Source organism: Bos javanicus, chromosome 29 (genome assembly GCF_032452875.1).
Source record: "Bos javanicus breed banteng chromosome 29, ARS-OSU_banteng_1.0, whole genome shotgun sequence".
Taxonomy (NCBI): domain Eukaryota; kingdom Metazoa; phylum Chordata; class Mammalia; order Artiodactyla; family Bovidae; genus Bos; species Bos javanicus.
Window position 1 is genome coordinate 6536214 of NC_083896.1, and position 18965 is coordinate 6555178.

General features: G+C 38.3%; 1 protein-coding gene across 1 annotated transcript in view; it reads right to left on the reverse strand.

Annotated features, from left to right (window-relative positions):
* Positions 1-18965, reverse strand: part of TYR (tyrosinase) — a 110498-nt gene that overhangs the window by 19596 nt on the left and 71937 nt on the right. The gene's annotated exons all lie outside the window — the stretch shown is intronic.

Consider the following 18965-nt stretch of genomic DNA (forward strand, 5'->3'; position numbering starts at 1 on the left):
TTTCCCAGCTTCCCAGAAAGCTAAAGTATGACCACATGATCAATACTCAGCCAATCAGACATACCCATTCAAGACTGAAACAGGAGATACTGATACGAAAAAGTAAGGACAACGGAAAAGCATTCTAGCAGTGGGCAAGGGCAGTGGTGCTAACATCATCCTGTTTATAAGCATGAGATCAGAGGTATCAGTAAAGGTAAGTGCTGCCCAGAGGCAGCCTGTGTTCGAGAGCACAGCTTTGGCAGATGATTTGGCTGCTGCCCTCCTTTCTCGTTCTTACCTGTTTCTCAACCTGCATCTCCATGATCTCCTGAATTATCCATTATTCTTTCAGCAAATTTGTTCCCTTTTTAATTCAGCCAGAGTGAGTTTCTGTTGCAAGCAATTAAAAACCCTGACAGGAACAAAAGCTAAAAAACTAAGAGATCAAAACTGTCCAGTAGGGACGGAAGTGAAACTAAGTATAACAGAACATGTAGTGGATAATTACAGGGGTGACAAAGAGAATGCCTTTGTATAATCAGACCACATAGCACAGAGGGAAGAACACTAGATCTGGGGTCAGAAAACTCCCCTTGGGTCCTAGATTTGTGATTTAAGAGCTGTATACATTGCATAAGCTCATAAGCAAATTACAGAAACTCTTGAAGGTTTAGCCTTCACATCCTTAAAATGAAAGTAATAATATCTATCCCATCTGTCTCCAAACAAATTCTCCAACGTGGTAGTTTTTAGGAAAGTGCTAAATAGATAAGCTATTGTTATTTAGCTCTAGAATTAAAGCTCGGAGGCAAAAGTTTTGTGCAAGAAGCTGGTATCTAAAAAAAAAAAGTGATGTTTCAAGTAGACAGAGAAGTTTAAAAAAAAATTTTTTTTGAAGTACGATAAAGACGAGAACAAGGAAGCCAGATGGCAGCAGTGATGATTGCTTTTTGGTGATGAAAAAGAATTCTATTTGTTTAAAAAATCCGGACTTCAAATGCTAGTTGTGGTCAAAGTTGTTTTCATTGTGAATTAATTGAAGGATAAGTAGGCTGCTGATAAATACCTCGATTATTAAATACATTTTCTGAGTATTTACTATATATTTAGTTTTGAAGAAATATGAACCTACGTAAAACTCAAGTTCTGTGGGTTTTGACAAAGTTGTCTTAACGTTAAGACAACTTTAAGACTCTAAAATGTTTTAACCTGTTTAATTTTTCTTTTATTCATCTGAATAATGAGAGTGATATTTAAGTCATGAAGGTATTGCAAGGATTAATTAAGCAACCTAAATGTCAGATGAATGGATAAAGAAGATGTGATATATATTTATATATATATATATGTATATATACACACACAATGGAATATTGCTCAGCCCATAAAAAAGAATGATATAATGCCATTTTCAGTAACATGGATGGACCTAAAAATTACCATGCTAAGTGAATTAAATAGGTAGATAAAGACAAATATCATATTATATTACTTATATGTGGAATCTAAAATAGGATACCAATGAACTTATTTATAAAACAGAAATAGACTCACAGACATAGGAAAAACTTATGGTTGCTAAAGGGGGAGGGAGTAGAATGGTAAAATAGGAATTTGAGATTAACACATATATACTACTACACATAAAATAGATAAACAAGGACCTACTGTATTCAATGTCTTAAAATAACCTCTAATGGGAACTGTATTCAATGTCTTGTAATAACCCATAATGGAAAAGTATCTGAAAAGTATATATACACATGGGCATCCCTGGTGGCTCAGTGGTAAACAATCTGACTGCCAATGCAGGAGATGCGGGTTCAATCTCTGGGTCAGAAAGATCACTAAGAAAAGGAAATGGCAACCCACACCAGTATTCTTGCCTGGGAAATCCCACGGACAGAGGATCCTGGCGGGCTACAGTCCATGGGGTTGCAGAAGAGTTGGACATGACTCAGTGACTAAATAACAACAATGTATGCATATATGTGTATGTGTGTGTGTGTGTGTGTACAATATAAACTAATCAATTTGCTGTACACCTGAAACATTGTAAGTCAACTCTACGTCAATAAAAATTAATTAATTGAAAAGATTAAAGGGTTAATTAAAATAGCATAAGTAAGATATTGGAACAGATCCTGATGCTGGTAAAGACTGAAATCTAAGGAGAAGGTGCAACAGAGGATGAGACAGTTAGATCGCATCACTGACTCAATGGATGTGAATGTGAACAAACTTTGGGAGACGATGAAGGAATGGAGCCTGGTGTGCTGCAGTCCACGGGGTCTCAGAGTTGAACACAGCTTAGTGACTGAGCAACAACAACTGAAATATATGGCTAAGCGTTGGACAGATGGTGAGGAGATGCCGTCTTCACCCCACAGCATCTTTCTCTTCTTCATGATTCATGTTATACTAGAAGTTACAGCTGGTGAGAGATGTGAGACATGCTATCACAGAAATGCCAAAGCTGTGCATATTTGAACTAGCTCTTTTAAAATGGTTATTATTCTTTAAGCAGCAATGGGGAAACAGTATTCAAGAGGAATTTTTTTTTTTTTTGGTTGTACCTCCATTTCCTCAAGTGAAGAAATTAGGAACTGGCTTAACTGGCTTAACAAATAAATCCCAAATTCTTTTCAAGTCCTGTATTTTATGAACTACTCTTCTTATTTTGATGTCTATGGTTTTCTTCTTTTCATGAAAGCATTACTTGTTCATTACACAAAATTCAGAAAATAGAAACACGCAAAAAGGAGAAAATTAAAAAAAAAACACACATACTTGCTTAATATTTCTGTTAGTTTTTTAAATATGCAAATATAACACTATATATATATTTTAACAAAAAGAATTATAACATAGACACTATTTTATAAGACTTTTTATTAGTATTAAATGTTGAAGTTATATTTAAACATGTTTAAACAATATTATCCCAGGGACGGGGGAGCCTGGTGGGCTGCTGTCTATGGGCTTGCACAGAGTCGGACACAACTGAAGCGACTTAGCAGCAGCAGCAGCAGAAACAATATTCAGCAGTTTGCAAGTGGTAAATCTATTTTTTAATGAGAAGGAGGCCCTCTGATAATTAATCTCTCCCCATCCCTATTAAACTTTGGCTGATTTAGAAACAGTCCAATATACAATGAGCTATTATATAAGAGCTTCAGGCAGACATTGTGCCTTTTGTCAATTGAGAAAAATTACTCTTATAGTTCAGTTTATATATAATCTTATTTCTGCCAAGAAATAAAAATTCTTTACCTAAATAGGACAAGGACATCAATTCTTAGCACCAAGAGATATAATGGATGAAACCATTAATGTGCTCACCTACCTTATCCACCTTTTAAAATGAAGGTATTAATCCTGTTTAAATTCTTCATCAGTGGTTCTCATCTTCAGTTAATTTCATCACACCATGTCTAGAATGGCTCACATCAGAATACTAATGTTTAACTTGGATAAGCACACTGACATTTTGGGAAGCAAATTATCTTCTTACCAAAGATTTATTTAACCTGCATCTAGATGGTTTTCTGGAAGCCTGGGCAACAATGAAATGCACAAGAGAGGGTTTAGGAAAAGGTTAAGCTGATCACAGACAAAAACAAGGAGGAATGTGTTTTATGTATAAAAATAGCACGGATGTCTGGTCACTTCCATCCTTACAATAAGACAAAGCTAGATAAGTGGAAAATCAATAATTTTCTTGGACTTATGAGAGAACCGAGGTCACAGAGCAGACTACTTCTCCCCAAACTGCAGAGATAACTGCAAGCAGAGGAACTCAACTGCTATTCCCTTTTCAGGAGGAGAAGCTAGATCCATAAACCCAAACACTTTGATAAATGCCTGGAGACTGGTGATGAGAGAAGCTAGTGATGAGATGGACGGCTAGTGATGAGAGACACTCCTGGGACCCATAGTCTTAGGGGGATTCCCACACATGTGGGGCTTTTACTTCCAGGAACTCTGTCCAATTTTCACAATAAAGATCTGAGAAAGATCCTCTCCTGGCTGTGTTGGGGGAGGGAAAGAGTATCCATTGTGAAATACGCACAGAGGTCTTCTCCACACCAAAGCCCTTCAATCCAGAGGAAATAACCACCAGAGTATTATTCCAGTAGGGGGAAGGGAACTCCTCAGTCCAGCCTCTTTCAGCCTTCCTGTCTCATTTAAGGCTACATGGGTCAGGGCTTCAAGGAAACAGATTGGGAATATGACAACTAAAAAGGGAGATCAGAGGTGGAAAAATCAAGAAGCTATACCACTGCAGAAACATTCATGACAGTCACAGCCCGAAGACACTGGCCAACTAAAAGATTGAAATTTAATCAGAATACTATAGGACACTTTCCCTCTCCTGTACTCTACCATGATACCAACAGAGTTCTAATATGATAAGAGTGGATTATAACTAAAAGATCTGTGAGACAAATAGTTTCTGAGGAATAGTATCACTTTGAGTCATAGAATAAATGTTTGATTATAAGCAAAAGTGTAAAATAATAGTCTCTGTGGAATAGTATCAATTTGAGACATGGAATAAATGATTGTAAGCAAAAGTGTAAAATAAATATAGATGAATGCAAACTGATATGTATACCTACCTACATCTACCATGTGGAAGAATTCCAAATAATTATGCAGACATCTCATCCTCTATCATCCCCTTCTCCTCCTGCCTTCAATCTGTCCCAGCATCAGGGTCTTTTCCAGTGAGTCAGTTCTTCTCCAGAGAAGGCAATGGCACCCCACTCCAGTACTCTTGCCTGGAAAATCCCATGGATGGAGGAGCCTGGTAGGCTGCAGGCCACGGGGTCGCTGAGGGTCGGACACGACTGAGCGACTTCACTTTCACTTTTCACTTTCATGCATTGGAGAAGGAAATGGCAACCCACTCCAGTGTTCTTGCCTGGAGAATCCCAGGGACGGCAGAGCCTGGTGGGCTGCCGTCTATGGGGTCGCATAGAGTTGGACACGACTGAAGTGACTTAGCAGATGCAGACATTTTGAGTACATAAAGGAGCAATGCGTAACTCCCACTCCTTATGTATGGGGTGTCTGTAGTAACTTTCCCCCAAAGAGCGCAATATGGAAGGGCAGTGGAACCATTTAGGAGTTTGAAAGTGAAAGTATTAGTCGCTCAGTCATGTCTGACCCTTTGCCAACCCTATGGACTATAGCCCGCCAGGCTTCTCAGTCCATGGAATTCTCCAGGCCAGAATACTGGAGTGGGTTGCCATGCACTTCTCCAGGGGATCTTCCCAACTCAGAGATCAAACCCAGCTCGCAGATTCTTTACCATCAGAGCCACCAGGGAAGTCCTTAGGTTTGAGAAAACTGGTGAATATGGTATCTGCCAACTGACCAAAGCAAACACTGCCCATGGTCAGCCATGTTGATAGCGTGTACCCTTGATATGATGGGGAGAGAAGAGTGCTTTCCACTCAGTCCTCTTCCTCCCCAAGTAACTCCAGTCTACAAAATTCCAGTCGAGGGTCAATCTGTAAAACACCTGAGCAGTACTCCTCAAAACTGTCAAGGTCATCAAAAACAAGCAAAGCTCGAAAAATAGCCACAGTCAAGAAGGAGGGAGGAGACATGATCACTAAATGTAATATGAGATCCTGGATGGGATCTTGAAATACAAAGAGATATTAGATAACAACTAAGTAATCTTAATAGACTGTAGTTAATAATAATATAGCGAAGTTGTTTCTTGAATTGTGACAAAACTTCCATACTGATGTAAATTAAGAATAGGGGAAACTGGATGTGAGATATATGCAAACTCTGGTATGTAAAGAGAAAATGATTCTTAAATTTCCTTTTTAAAAATAGAACAACAGGGTTCAGGATGGGGAACACATGTATACCTGTGGCGGATTCATTTTGATATTTGGCAAAACTAATACAATTATGTAAAGTTTAAAAATAAAATAAAATTTAAAAAAATAAAATAAAATAAAAATAGAACAACAAAGAAACCTAATGTGATTGGATATTAGGGAACTGATTTGCTTTAGTACATTCACTGATACAACACAATTGTATAAAAACAATAGAATTTTTTTTCATTGACTTATTCAACCATTTCATAAATAGTTGAATACATATACGCATCTATAAACTGGCTCTTTGTCGGGTATTGATGTAGTTCTGTGTCCTTGTAGTACTTAGATCTAGTGGTGGGGATAGATACTAACCAGTAATTTCAGAAATGTATCTTTAGTTACAGACTGGCAGATACAAAAGCAACATGGCAATACAATTTAGTGAAGAGGTCTGATTGATTCTGCCGCCTTTGGGAAAGTCTTTGATGGTGTTAAAGGATGACTATTTGGAGAAGTGGTATATGAGTTTTTCTGAAAAAGAATAGAATTTGCAAGAACCTTCAATGGGAGGCTACATTCTCTTATCTGTCTCACTCCTCCCATAGCTTCACTTATTATCTACAGCTGATGACTTCTCAATTTATATTTACAGAGTAAATCTTGGTCTTAAATCTCAGCCCAAATTTCCAGCTGCCCATCTGGCACCCTCATTGAAATATCTCAAAAGCATCTTAAAGCACAGCACACAGAATCTTCAAAAATCATGACATTAACATCTCTTCCTTATGCTACCCTTCTCCACTGATCTGTAACTTTGGGAATAAAAATATCTGTCCAGCCAGAATATGTAAAGAGCGACCAATGTTTCTATGGAGAGAACAGTTTGAGATGAAGCTAGAGAGGAATCAGGGTCAAAATCAAGAAGGGCAGTTGAGGACATGCAAGAAGTATTTGCAATTTCTCCTAAGAGCAATAGGAAGTCACTGTTTGTCTCTGCAGTGGTGAGAGATAACATGAACAGATAATTTTTTAAAGAGTACACAGATTGCACTGTGAAGAAAGAACTGGAGGATAGTCAGAACTGATGTGCAGGGAACAAGGGAGGAGGAAATCAGCAAGAAAATGTATCTATGTTAAAAAAAAAAAAAATGTGTAGCTTTCCAAGTGGTACAACTCAGGAGTGAGGCATTACAGAAGACTCCACATTTTCTGGTTAAAGGGGACTCACAATCAAAACAGAAGCAGAAGAAAGGAAACTGGAGAAATTCAGTAAGGCCCTGGAGGCAGATAAGAACCCAGGTCTTTGGGCTGATATCCTCGGGCTGCTTTTTCCTCTGACACTCCAGTCACCTCTGCCGGGGACTTGGTTTTTTTCTTCCTTATTTTCCCCAAGTGGATCCTGAATTACTTCTGTCACTGACTAAGCCTTGCATTCGGGGGCAGGGTTTGGAGACAGGACTGGAAACGTACAGAAAAATAGATGCTAGAATATGAGTTAAAGACTCCACTTCAGAAGTTATCTCTGAAAATAGAAAATAGTCTACAGTCATCCACTATAGTCTATAGTCATCCTGTTTTCTTTCCCTGTGGGAGGAACAAACCTAGAATGAGACAGACATTGTTTTCAGAGCAAGCAAAAGTACACTGGAGAATATCAGTGCTATCTCCGAGCTACAAACCTCATCCTTCTAATCTTCCTTTTCTCTGTGCCTAACACATAGTAGGTGTTTAATATTTACATGATCATTGCTGCCGCCCTCCTGAGTTTATAATCTCACCCAGGAGAATGAGTTCTTATTAAAGCCATTTCTCTTAACAAAACCTCTCGGTGTATGTTGCTTATTGACGTAAGCTTCAACAAATCAAGGAGGTAACTGTTATATTGATCCCATTTTACAGAAGAGAACATTGACTCAAAGGGTTGAAACTCTGCCAATGCTGACCCAACAAGACTGTGGCAGAGAATCCAGTGTTTCATGTCAGATTTCTGTTGGTTTTACAATTATACTCAACTTGCAGAGCTGTGGCCAGAGCCCAGGTGTTCTATTCCAAGTTAAATATTCTTCCACTAACAAGCGAAATGTTATTGATTACTATTTAAAGCAGAAAGATGGACAAAGCATTAATGCTTTACTCCGGGTGGTGCTAGTGGTAAAGAACCCATCTGCCAATGCAGGAGACTTGAGATGCGGGTTCGGTCCCTAGGTTGGGAAGATGCCCTGGAGAGGAGCATGGCAACAATGCCAGTGTTCTTGCCTGGAGAATCCCATGGACAGAGGAGGCTGGGAGGCTATAGTCCATAGTGTTGCACAGCGTCAGACACGATTGAAGTGACTTAGCACACACTAAGCATTTTAGAGCTGTGCACAGAAGTGAGAACTAGGTATCCTTTGTCATTTTACTTTACCTGAGAAATGAACATTTTATTACAAAGTGTCTCAACAGTGCAGAGAAGAGTTGTGAAATATTAACATCGATAGTCTGAAGACGTGATTTTTATCTGTGGAACTGAGACCCTTTTTACTTCCTCCCAAAGGCCATGAGAACCCATAGACCAGCACTGGTTTAGTAGGTCACAAAGTGGAGACAGAGAAGGGGGCCAAAGAGAATGGCCTTGGCACGGATTCTGGGTCTGTGCGTTGACCTGTCCTTGAGGACCAATGGAGAGTTCCTCCTGAGGGAGGCCAGTGAGCACCCGTGAAGTGACTCTGGAAGTGCTGAGCCTTATCTAGAAGCTGACACTCACTGCAGGCACGTGGGAGAAAGGGGAGCTAAGGGAAGAGGTGCAACGCATGCTGTGAACATAGGGGAGCCCTGCAGGAGGTGCGGACAAAAGGGCAAAAATCCAGCTTCAACCGTTTATAAGCAAAGGTTCAATGCCTGAGTGTGTGCTAAGTCGCTCTCAGTCATGTCAGACTCGAGAGACCCTATCCACGGGATTCTTCAGGCCAGAATACTGGAGTGGGTTGCATGTCCTCCTCCAGAGGATCTTCCCAACCCAGGGACTGAACCCTCACCTCTTATGTCTTTTGCATTGGCAGGGGGGTTCTTTACCACTAGTGCCATCTGGGAAGCCCAAAGCTTCAATAAAAAGTCCCAGTTTGGGTGCTGGGATTTGGGGTCCCCAAAAGAAGCCAAAACATAAAATTTCTTGAGAGACCTTGATTCATATTTCTGGTTTTGGTTTTGTGAGAGGAGAGAGGATAATCTTTGTGAGCCTCAGTTTACTCATCTGTAAAATGTGGATAATAAACTTCAAAATGCCATGAGATATAACTGAGATTAGGTGTACAGTACACCCAGAACAGTGCCAACACACAGTAAGCACTCAACAGTGGGTAATTGTTGTTGTTGTTCTTACACCCATCAGAAGCCATCATTTCGGCAGTTTAATATAAGGAGCCAATTTGAATTCCCTTAGAACAGAGGTTTTATATTTCTACTCCTTGGGAATTTTGGTGTATCACAAGAAGGATGGAGTTAACTTAACAAACAAATATGTCAGTGAATTTTATTTCTTGTTTTAAAGAAATTATATGAACAGAGAGTGAATTAATTATAGAAGTTAGCTTCACAGATGCTGAAATTGGATTGCTCAGATTCAGATTTTGGTTGTGATGCTCAGAAGCTGTGCAAACTTGGGCAAACTATTTCACCTCTGTGTGCTTCAGTTTCCTTCCCAGTAAAATGACAGCTACAATATGGGTTGGATTGTGCCTCCCCAAAATACACATGTGGGTTTTCAGAAAGTGGTTATATTTAGACATAGGGTCTTTGAAGAGCTAATTAAGTGAATATGAGATCCTCGGGGTTGGTTCTAATTCATGATGTCTGGTGCCCTTATAAGGAGGAGAAATTTGGACACAGGTACAACAGAAGGAAGAGCCTGTGAAGACACAAGGAAAAGGGAGCCAAGAAGAAACCATGAAGTGAGGTCTCAAAAGTCACCAGTTTTGCCCATACCTTGATCTTGAAATTTCTAGTCTCCAGGATTGCAAGAAAATAAATTTCTCTTGTTTAAGCCACCAAGTCTATGGTACTATGTCATGGTAGCCGTAGTGGTTTAATACAAAACAGCATGTTATATGAAGGGTTTCTTGTAAGTATTTAGTGAATAAATATATGTAAAATTACTTAGAATAATACATATAATAGAATACAGAATGCTGTTACTTTTATGAAAATTATAGCTACTTTGTTTTTAAGTTTCTTATTGGAGTATAATTGCTTTACCATGTTGCATTAGTTTCTGCTGTGGAACAAACTGAACCAACTCTATGTACACATACATCCCTCCCTCTTAGGCCTCCCTCCTGCCCCACTCCTTTCCACCCCCCAGGTCATCACAGAGCACTGAGCTGAGCCCCTTGTGCAATACAGCAGGATCCCATTAGCCATTATTTTACATGTGGTAGTGAATACATGTCAGTGCTAATCTCTCAGTTCATCCCTCCCCTTCCCCTACTGTGTCCACATGGCCATTTTTGTGTGTGTTCTTGAATTTTGAGTCTGTTTTTGAGTTCTTCTTCCTTTGCTGTTGCTGTTTAGTTGCTAAGTCATGTCCAACTCTTTCTCAATCCCAAGAACTGCAGCCCACCAAGACGCGTCTGTCCATGGGATTTCCCAGACAAGAATACTGGAGTGGGTTGCCATTTTCTTCTCCAGGGTATCTTCCCAACGCAGGGATCGAACCCATGACTCCTGCATTGCAAGTGGATTCTTTACCATGGAGCCACCAGGGAAACCCCTTTCCTTATGATTTCCTTAAACTTTTATTTGCCACTGTATCCTTTGCTTCTTTAAGGCTTTTAGGGTATAAAAACATCAATCAGATTTACTGTTTCCCTCCTTTGATCATTACATATGTCATGCTAGATTGTAATTATTTGATATTGTGTCATTCTCCAATAGTATATGGGGAATCCAGGGAGAGTAATTACATTGTCTTATTGGTCACTGCAGACCAAATGGCCATCACAGTGCCTTCTCATTAACAAAAGGGCTAGATTTGTGTAGATCAAAAATAGGTAAAATTTGAGAATTTTGTAGTATTTTTGGGAGAGAGCCTACATTTTATCAAATTCTGAAAGAGTATGAATTAAAGAATCATTTACTTAGTGGTTAACTATTAGAACTGAGAGAAGGAGAAATCCAAGAGATGCTGATGATTTATTTTGAGTTGGTTGTCTCTAAATGTGGAGTTACTCTCTGACCCACACCAGTTAGCACAGTGTCTGGCATGTAATAAGCATTGTTGTTGTTGTTGTTTTTCTGTTGCTTAGTCACATCCAAAACTTTGAGACCCCATACCCAGCCTCCCTGTCTGTCACCATCTCCCAGAGCCTGCTCAAACTCATGTCCATCGAGTCAGTGATGCCATCCAACCATCTCATCCTCTGTCATCCCCTTCTCCTCCCACCTCCTTCCTTTTCTGCTGAGACCACTGGAAAGACTTGGAGCCTTTCTTTGGGTTTGAAATAACAGTGTCCCAGTAATTCCTCGTCTTCATGTTGCTGGCTAATGATATTATAGAACTCATTTAAGGAGTATTTGAAAATTTTTACTGAAAAGCAATACTTTTAAAAGAAATGGACACTTTAAGAGCATAAATTATTAGGAATGAGTAGCTGCAAATGAAAAGCCTGCTATACAGCTAAAAAATTCAACCTCAGTTGACTATAATTCCAAATGTATACTCTACTCCACAATTTCTTAGCTTAGTTGAGGAAAAGGCAAAGAAGTCTTTGGGGAATGGTACGGAGTGAAAACCAGATTACAATCATTTAAGCTAATGATAAAACTTGAAGGAACTTAGGGTACAAACCAAAATATCAATGATAGCGAACTGAAAAAAAACAGTAAACTAGAAGTCTAAAGGGAGGAAAAAGCAGTTTCATAAGTTACTGTTTTTTTCTTTTCCCATAAATATTTACTGGTATCATAAAGTGGCAAGGTACACTACTAAGAACCATGTACACTACCATATGTAAAATAGGCAGCCAATGGAAATTTGCTGCATGACTCAAGGAACTCAAACCAAGGCTCTATAACAACCTAGAGGGATGGGAAAGGGTGGGAAGTGGGAGGGAGCTTTAAGAGGGAGGGGACACATGTAAACCTATGGCTAATTCATGCTGATGCATGGCAGAAACCAAAGCAATATTGTAAAGCAATTATCCTCCAGTTAAAAATAAATATTTTAAAAAACATGAAAAAAGCAAGCCATAGTGCTTCCCATGTGAAGATAACATGCACCCAGAATTGAGAGAAAATTCATTAGACAAAAATTGATTGAAATCAAATGAGCCAAGCTGCACTCACAGACCAGAGCTAGTTAGAGTGAATTTGTGAAAAAGGTATCCTAAAGGGTCAGCCCTCTCAGCTGATGCTCACTGTAAGTGAGAGGAAGGCTATTCATGTGGCTCTTAGTAAACACTACTGATTGACCTTCAGAGACTCTGTGCTCTTACCTGGGAAGTTGTGCTAATAAAGCTTACCTTGTTCCTTTCACTATGGTGCCCATTTTGTAATTCGTTAAATATTGTATCTTGAACCCACTACATGTTAAATTCCAAGGATGGAAAAGTAATGTTCCAATTCTCATGGATCTCACTCCATGATAAAAAGATAAATAAAATTTCAAAGCAATGTAAATGACACTTTGGAGGGGGCATGTGTATAAAACCTATGGGATTACAGAAGAAGCAGCTAACTGCTGGAGTCAAGGAAAGTTTCACAGCAGGGATGATATTTAAACTGGATGGATAGATTATAGGGAAGGCATTGCACAGACCAACAGGGAGCCTGGGCACTCATGCTACTGAAAAGTGAAAGTGGCTTGTTGTGTCAGAGTGGAATATAGAGTTGTGCAGGATCAACAGGAAGTGAGACAAGAAAGGTGAGAAGAGTCAGACTGTAAAAGATCAGCTGTCCACCAAGGAGATGGAAGAAGTAGGGATGGGGAAGTAATTTTAATTCCATTCTCAGAGTTAATTTGCCATCTAAGTACACCTGATAAGGAGTGAACATGACTGAACTTGAATTTTCTAAATGCAATTATAATGGATATGTATATTATTAGATAACAATAAATCAACATCTATTACTTCTGTCTATTGAAGATCGCACAGTGTAACAGTGGACCAATAGTAAAACCTATGCAGACAATTACTACTTTTCTGCAGGTAGTTACGATGCCTCTCTTTCATACAAAATTTCTCTTCTCTTAACTTTTCCATCACTTTCTACTCTTCAGAGTGATGCTTGTAAACAACTAAGCAATTCAGTAATGATTCCCATTTATTACGTAGTCATGTATCTAGTACTAGGCTTGGGATTTTGATATATATCATTATATTATTTCTCCACCAATACTGCAAGAGAGGTCTTAGTAACAGTAGCAGTAGTGAGAGTTAGCTCATATAACACTCACTATATATCAGGTACCATTCTAGGTACTCCTATATGGGAACTCAATTAATCCCCAAATAATTCCATAAGGAATGTTCTGTTGTTATTCCTATTTTGCGCATGAGAAAACTGAACCACAAAATGGTTATGACAATCGCCCATGGTCACATAGCTTGGATTCAAATCCAGGATTTGGAAGGATTCAAATGCAGGAGTGGCAGGATTCAAATCTAGGCAGTCTGATCTCAGTACTAGCTCTTAGCCTTAGCAAAGTACGACCTCATGGTGGTATTCACATTAAAATACAGGAAAAAAAAAAACAAGCAAACAAAAAGCAGGAGTTTAAATAACTTTTCTCAGTTTATTTAGCTAATAAATGTAGCAGCAGGGCTCAAACTCAGGTTTGCTGCACTCAGCACTTCCCATAAATGCTTCCAGTTGTGTGTTTTGCAAACACACACACACACAGAGTAGACCTGTGTGACTTGCACATTTTCCAATTTAGTCAGGAAAAGAAAAAGAATGTTGGAAAGAGATTTTGAGTCTCAGAGATTTTCTGTGACTGAGTATTAGAAATGAAAGCTCAATCTGTTCACTGTTATATTCATAGAACTTAGAATAGCATCTGTACACAGCTGGCACTCAATAAATGTTGGATAAATAATGATCCCAGAGGGATATGGAGAATATATTGTACATATTCAGTGAACAGTGGTGGTGGTTTAGTATTTAAGTTGTGTCCGACTCTTGTGACCCACAAACTGCAAGCCCACCAGGCTCCTCTGTCCATGAGATTTCCCAGGCAAGAATGTTGGAGTGGGTAGCCATTTCCTTCTCCAGATATTTAGTGAATATTTATTCACTAAATGGGGATTTATTGAGCATCTCCCCATGCAGGCAAGTCAGGCAGTATATATGGTAATGTGGAAGATAAAAGGCTACAAAAGGCAGAGTCTTTCCCATAAGCAATGTTTAGGAAGGATTTATACCATTTACACATATTGTTTTTGTATCTTTCCTTTAGTCAAGGCTCTAGGACCTGTATATGATGTGAAAAGCCTTTTTAGGTATTGATACTTAAAAGTCATCCTTTGTGGTAATAACAATATGCTCAAGGTGGGCATAATTAGTATACAGTTTCACCCACCTAACATTCCTTTCATGAACACTAGACAATACTCTGTGGTTTCCAACTTTCCCTGTGAATTATGGTTTTAATACCATTATCTCTATGTCATAGGGGCTTCCCAGGTGGCGCTAGTGGTAAAGAACCCATCTGCCAATGCAGGAGATGTAAGAGTTGTGGATTCGATTCCTCTGTCGGGAAGATCCCCTGGAAAAGGAAAAGGCAACCCACTCCAGTATTCTTGCCTGAAGAATCCCATGGACAGAGGAGCCTGGCAGGCTACAGTCTTTGGGGCCGTGAAGAGTCTGACACGACTGAAGTGACCTAGCACAAACACAAGCTTATGTAAACATCACTTTCAATATGATGTTAATGGCTTTACTGATTATGGTAGGATTCACCTCATTTTGATGGTCACGGTGGAAAGTCCATCAAACTAAATAGATAGAGAACTCCTTCATTTGGAAAGATAACACCTTCCTCCAGACAAAGGATATTGCTACCATTTTAGCACAGTGCCCTTCAGACACAGCTTGTATAATTTCAGCCTCTCATGGAATTGATATTGGTTTGATAGGAATTCAGAGAAGTTATGGAATTATTCCTTCACCTCATAGACTACATCACAACCTAGAGATAACATGCATTCACAGTTAAACAAAGACTATAAAATCAATTTTATTTCCCTTGCTGGCTCTAAGAGTCCATGTTAATAGAAATTACTAAGATCCTCATTTTTCATCTTGGCTCACTAATAGGATATTTGTCAATTTATCAATATCCATACCTGGCCTGCATATTTGCTGGTCTCTGTCTCTTTTCCAGAACATATAATGAGAAAACTGAATAGGTTAATTCAGTACATATATATTTTAAAAGGGAGTAATGAGGAAAGTGAGCCGATAGGACAAAAATCTATGATTGTCAGCTTAAGGCATTTGCACTTCTCCATATGTAATGAGTCTGTGTTGCCATTTGAGAGGGTGAATGACATGAAAATAACTTATGCATAAAAGGATTTATATGAAAGTGTCACACTTTTTTTAGTTGGAGGGAATTAGAGGATTTTTTGGTTGGAGAGATTAGAGGCAACGCATACTTCTAGGCAGTTAAGTATCTTACAGCCTCTACTAAAAATGTAAGAAAAATCAAAGGTAATGTGTGTAAATGAGATAAGGGAGCAAAGAAGATCACAAATGTTTGAACACCAAGGATGCCATCTGGCAGAGGGAAAAAAATCATTCTGAGCTCAAGTACTGCATTTCAATGAACAGAAAATATTCCATGCACGCCTAAGAGTATTTATGATGTTGTACAATTATAGAAACATATGCAACAGAAATGCATAAATAATTTATAAAGTAATAATACTAATATCATTAGCCATTTAGATGAAAAAAATATATAATGTGCTCAAGACTAGCATAATGAACAAAGAAGACAATGTAAAACATCCTTTAGAAAGTAAATTCATCTGGAGCTGACAACCTGACATCTTAATCACAACTAATGATTCTGACGGCTGGAAGGAAAGAGCCCAGGAAAACACAGGTCAAGGACTGAAGAAGAGATTATTTTCTGTGTGATTTTCTTTAAAATAGTAGTTATATACCCATCTAGTCACTTTTTTTTTTCCTGCAGCTGAAATCTTCATCTACGAATATGCCCTAATCTTTCCTTTCCTACTCCTCTAATCTCCTATTCAACTTGAGAAAAACTGATGATATATTTCTTACAAAGGTCAGTGATCTGTCCCCCAACCTGGAATGCTGCTATGGAACACTTTCTCATCTTTACACCAGTATGTCACAAACTACATTTGTATATATTGAGTACCTATCATTTTTTAACTTTAAAATTTCCTCTTAATAAGATTTATCTCTTTATTAATATTCTCTGGTAAGTTGCCCTTCTTATATTGTCCTTTAATTCTTTATATATGGTATCCTTTAGCTCCCTGCACATATTTAAAATAATTTATTAAAGTATATTCCTAGGAAGTCTAACGTCTAGATTCCCTTAGTCACAGTTTCCACTGACTGTTTTTCCTTCCTTGTGTGTGGGATACACTATTTGTCTTTTCATTCATTATGAATACAATTTTTAAATACTCAACAAAATACCACCAAACCCAATCCATAAATACATAAAAAGAATTATACAGAGTAACGAAGTGGGATTTATCCTAGGAATTCAAGTTTGGTTTAACATCCCAAAATCAATTAATGGAGTTCACTCATGATCTCCTAACTAAAGAGAATAATAGGATTAAATAATGAGAATAATTTTTAATTATCATTAGAAGAAATTCAGTACAACAATAGTGGCATATGTTTTAAGACGTTCCAAATGTTTCTGTTGTTACTTACTGATGTTAGGTCAACAAATACATTTGCAAAATTGAATTTCAGCTTGGAACAAAAGAATGTAGTCACAAGTAAATGAAGTTTCAACACTGCCCTGGCTTTTGGTAGGTAAATCTTAAATGCAGAATCCAGGGATCCAAACAGAAGCATTCAAAGGCACGTGATAGACTCTGGTTTGACTTTGACTTACCTAAATTCACAGGTATTGAAAAGTCATTCCTGGGTCCTCCTATTTCTTCCAACCCTTCGTATGAATAGTATCCCCCCCACCCCACAACCTAGCTACATTAGATACTTAAGTCAAGTCATATTTGGCACTATTTACAATTTTTTTCTTTTTGCAGAAGGACCAAATTTAATTTCCGTGGGTCAGGGGCAGATGAGTGCTAAGGTTATAGTTGTAGGTAGTCTGTCTGCTTGATATTTTTAAAATCAAGCAGACTTAAACAGTGGTTTAAATCGTGATAGAGGTTTAAATAGCCTCAACCTTCTTGAAAAAGAGGCTAAGAAGAGTCAGGCAAGATATATTAGCATCCTAGCCAAATATCCTTCACAACAAGGAAGAATTTGATTTTCAATATGAAGAGTTTCTCCTGTGTCTCTGGAGTAAAGAATCCACCTGCAATGCAGGAGACCTGGGTTTGATCCTCGGGTCAGGAAGATCCCCTGGAGAAGGAAACGGCTACCCACTCCAGAACTCTTGCCTGGAGAATCCCACGAGCAGAAGACACTGGTGGATCGTGGGGTTGGAAAAGAAGCAGACAAGACTGAGGGATTAAACTACAAGCTTGAAAGAAAGAAGTCCAGGTGCACAAAGAGGAGGTTAACAGAATGCTGTATGTTGGTGGATATCTGTGTTCATAAAATTAACTTTTGCCAACTCTGTGGTAATGTGAACGGTGCTTATTCAACCTATTCATCTAGGGCATGAACATAGTGGTTCTGAGCACATTAAAATGCTGATGCCCAAGCTTCCATATTTATTAACTAAGAAGTTCTATGTCTCAGGTCTGTATCTGGGTATTTTTAAAAAGGTATCCAGTGGATTTAAGCAGCAAGGATTGAGAACCACTTTTACAGTAAATAACCTATTTTGTTAGGTTTGATTTATGAAATGAATGAGACAGACACTGAACAGAAGATTAAGTATCTCAAGCTGAGTGGAGCTGCAAAGCTACTGACTAATTGATTTTTAAAAAATAAGCCATTCACAGTTCTCATAAAATTTAAAATGTGTAATTGTGTTTTGGTAAAAACAAAATCCCAAGAGATTGCTTTAATTGCTTCCACAATATTTATTTTTATGTCTTTTGATTCATTTTGAAAGAGTGGCATTGTGACAGTGGGATGCATACTGATTACTGTGGAGAAAGGTAAAAATTATCTCAGACGATTTCAGACAGTCTCTCCCTGAACACAGATGAAAAAAAGTTGTGTTTTTTGTCTTTGTTTATTTTACTATTATAACTTGAAGAATCACGACACCTTATATCTTGAAGGCAATGAAGAAGAAAAATTGCATTTTCATATTAGCTGTCTGCATCAAATCAAGCAAGAATAAAAAGAAAATTGATTTTTTTTCTAAAAGTCTGGTGGATAGAGTAACCTGTTTTAAAGAAAATAAGGAAAAATTTCCATCACCTATTTGCCAACATCTGGCCAAATAAAATGTGCAAAATGGAAAAATAGCAAAATTACCTGGGGATACTGTTTATTCAGTGTGAAAAATGAAAAGATTTTCTATTTAGATATTAGACTAGAGAAATGAGGATTTAAGGGCCACCTCTTTTGGTACCTTTGACGATGTGCATCACAGATGGTATTTGGGGGAAAATCTCATGACGTTATGGTTGGAAGAGTGAATAAATCGATAAACAAAAGCAAAACATATATTGATAGATATTGCATGGATTTGAGAAAAAATGGAATATTTTTATTGCCCACAAAATAATCATTATGATGTTCGTTGTAGACAATGTAAATAAACACTGACCTATTTTTCCAGCCCCAATAGGCCCCTTTCACGCAGATCTTGCTAATTTCTGCCCGGAGTTCAGGGTTGTCCCAGTTTTGAGGACTGATCTTGATCTCAGTAGGAAGAACTGGTTATTGTTGTTGTTGCGGTTTAGTTGCTAAGTTGTGTCCAACTCTTTGCAACAGCATCCACTGTAGCCCACCAGGCTTCTTGTCCACAGGATTTCCCAGGCAAGAATACTGGTGTAGGTTGTCATT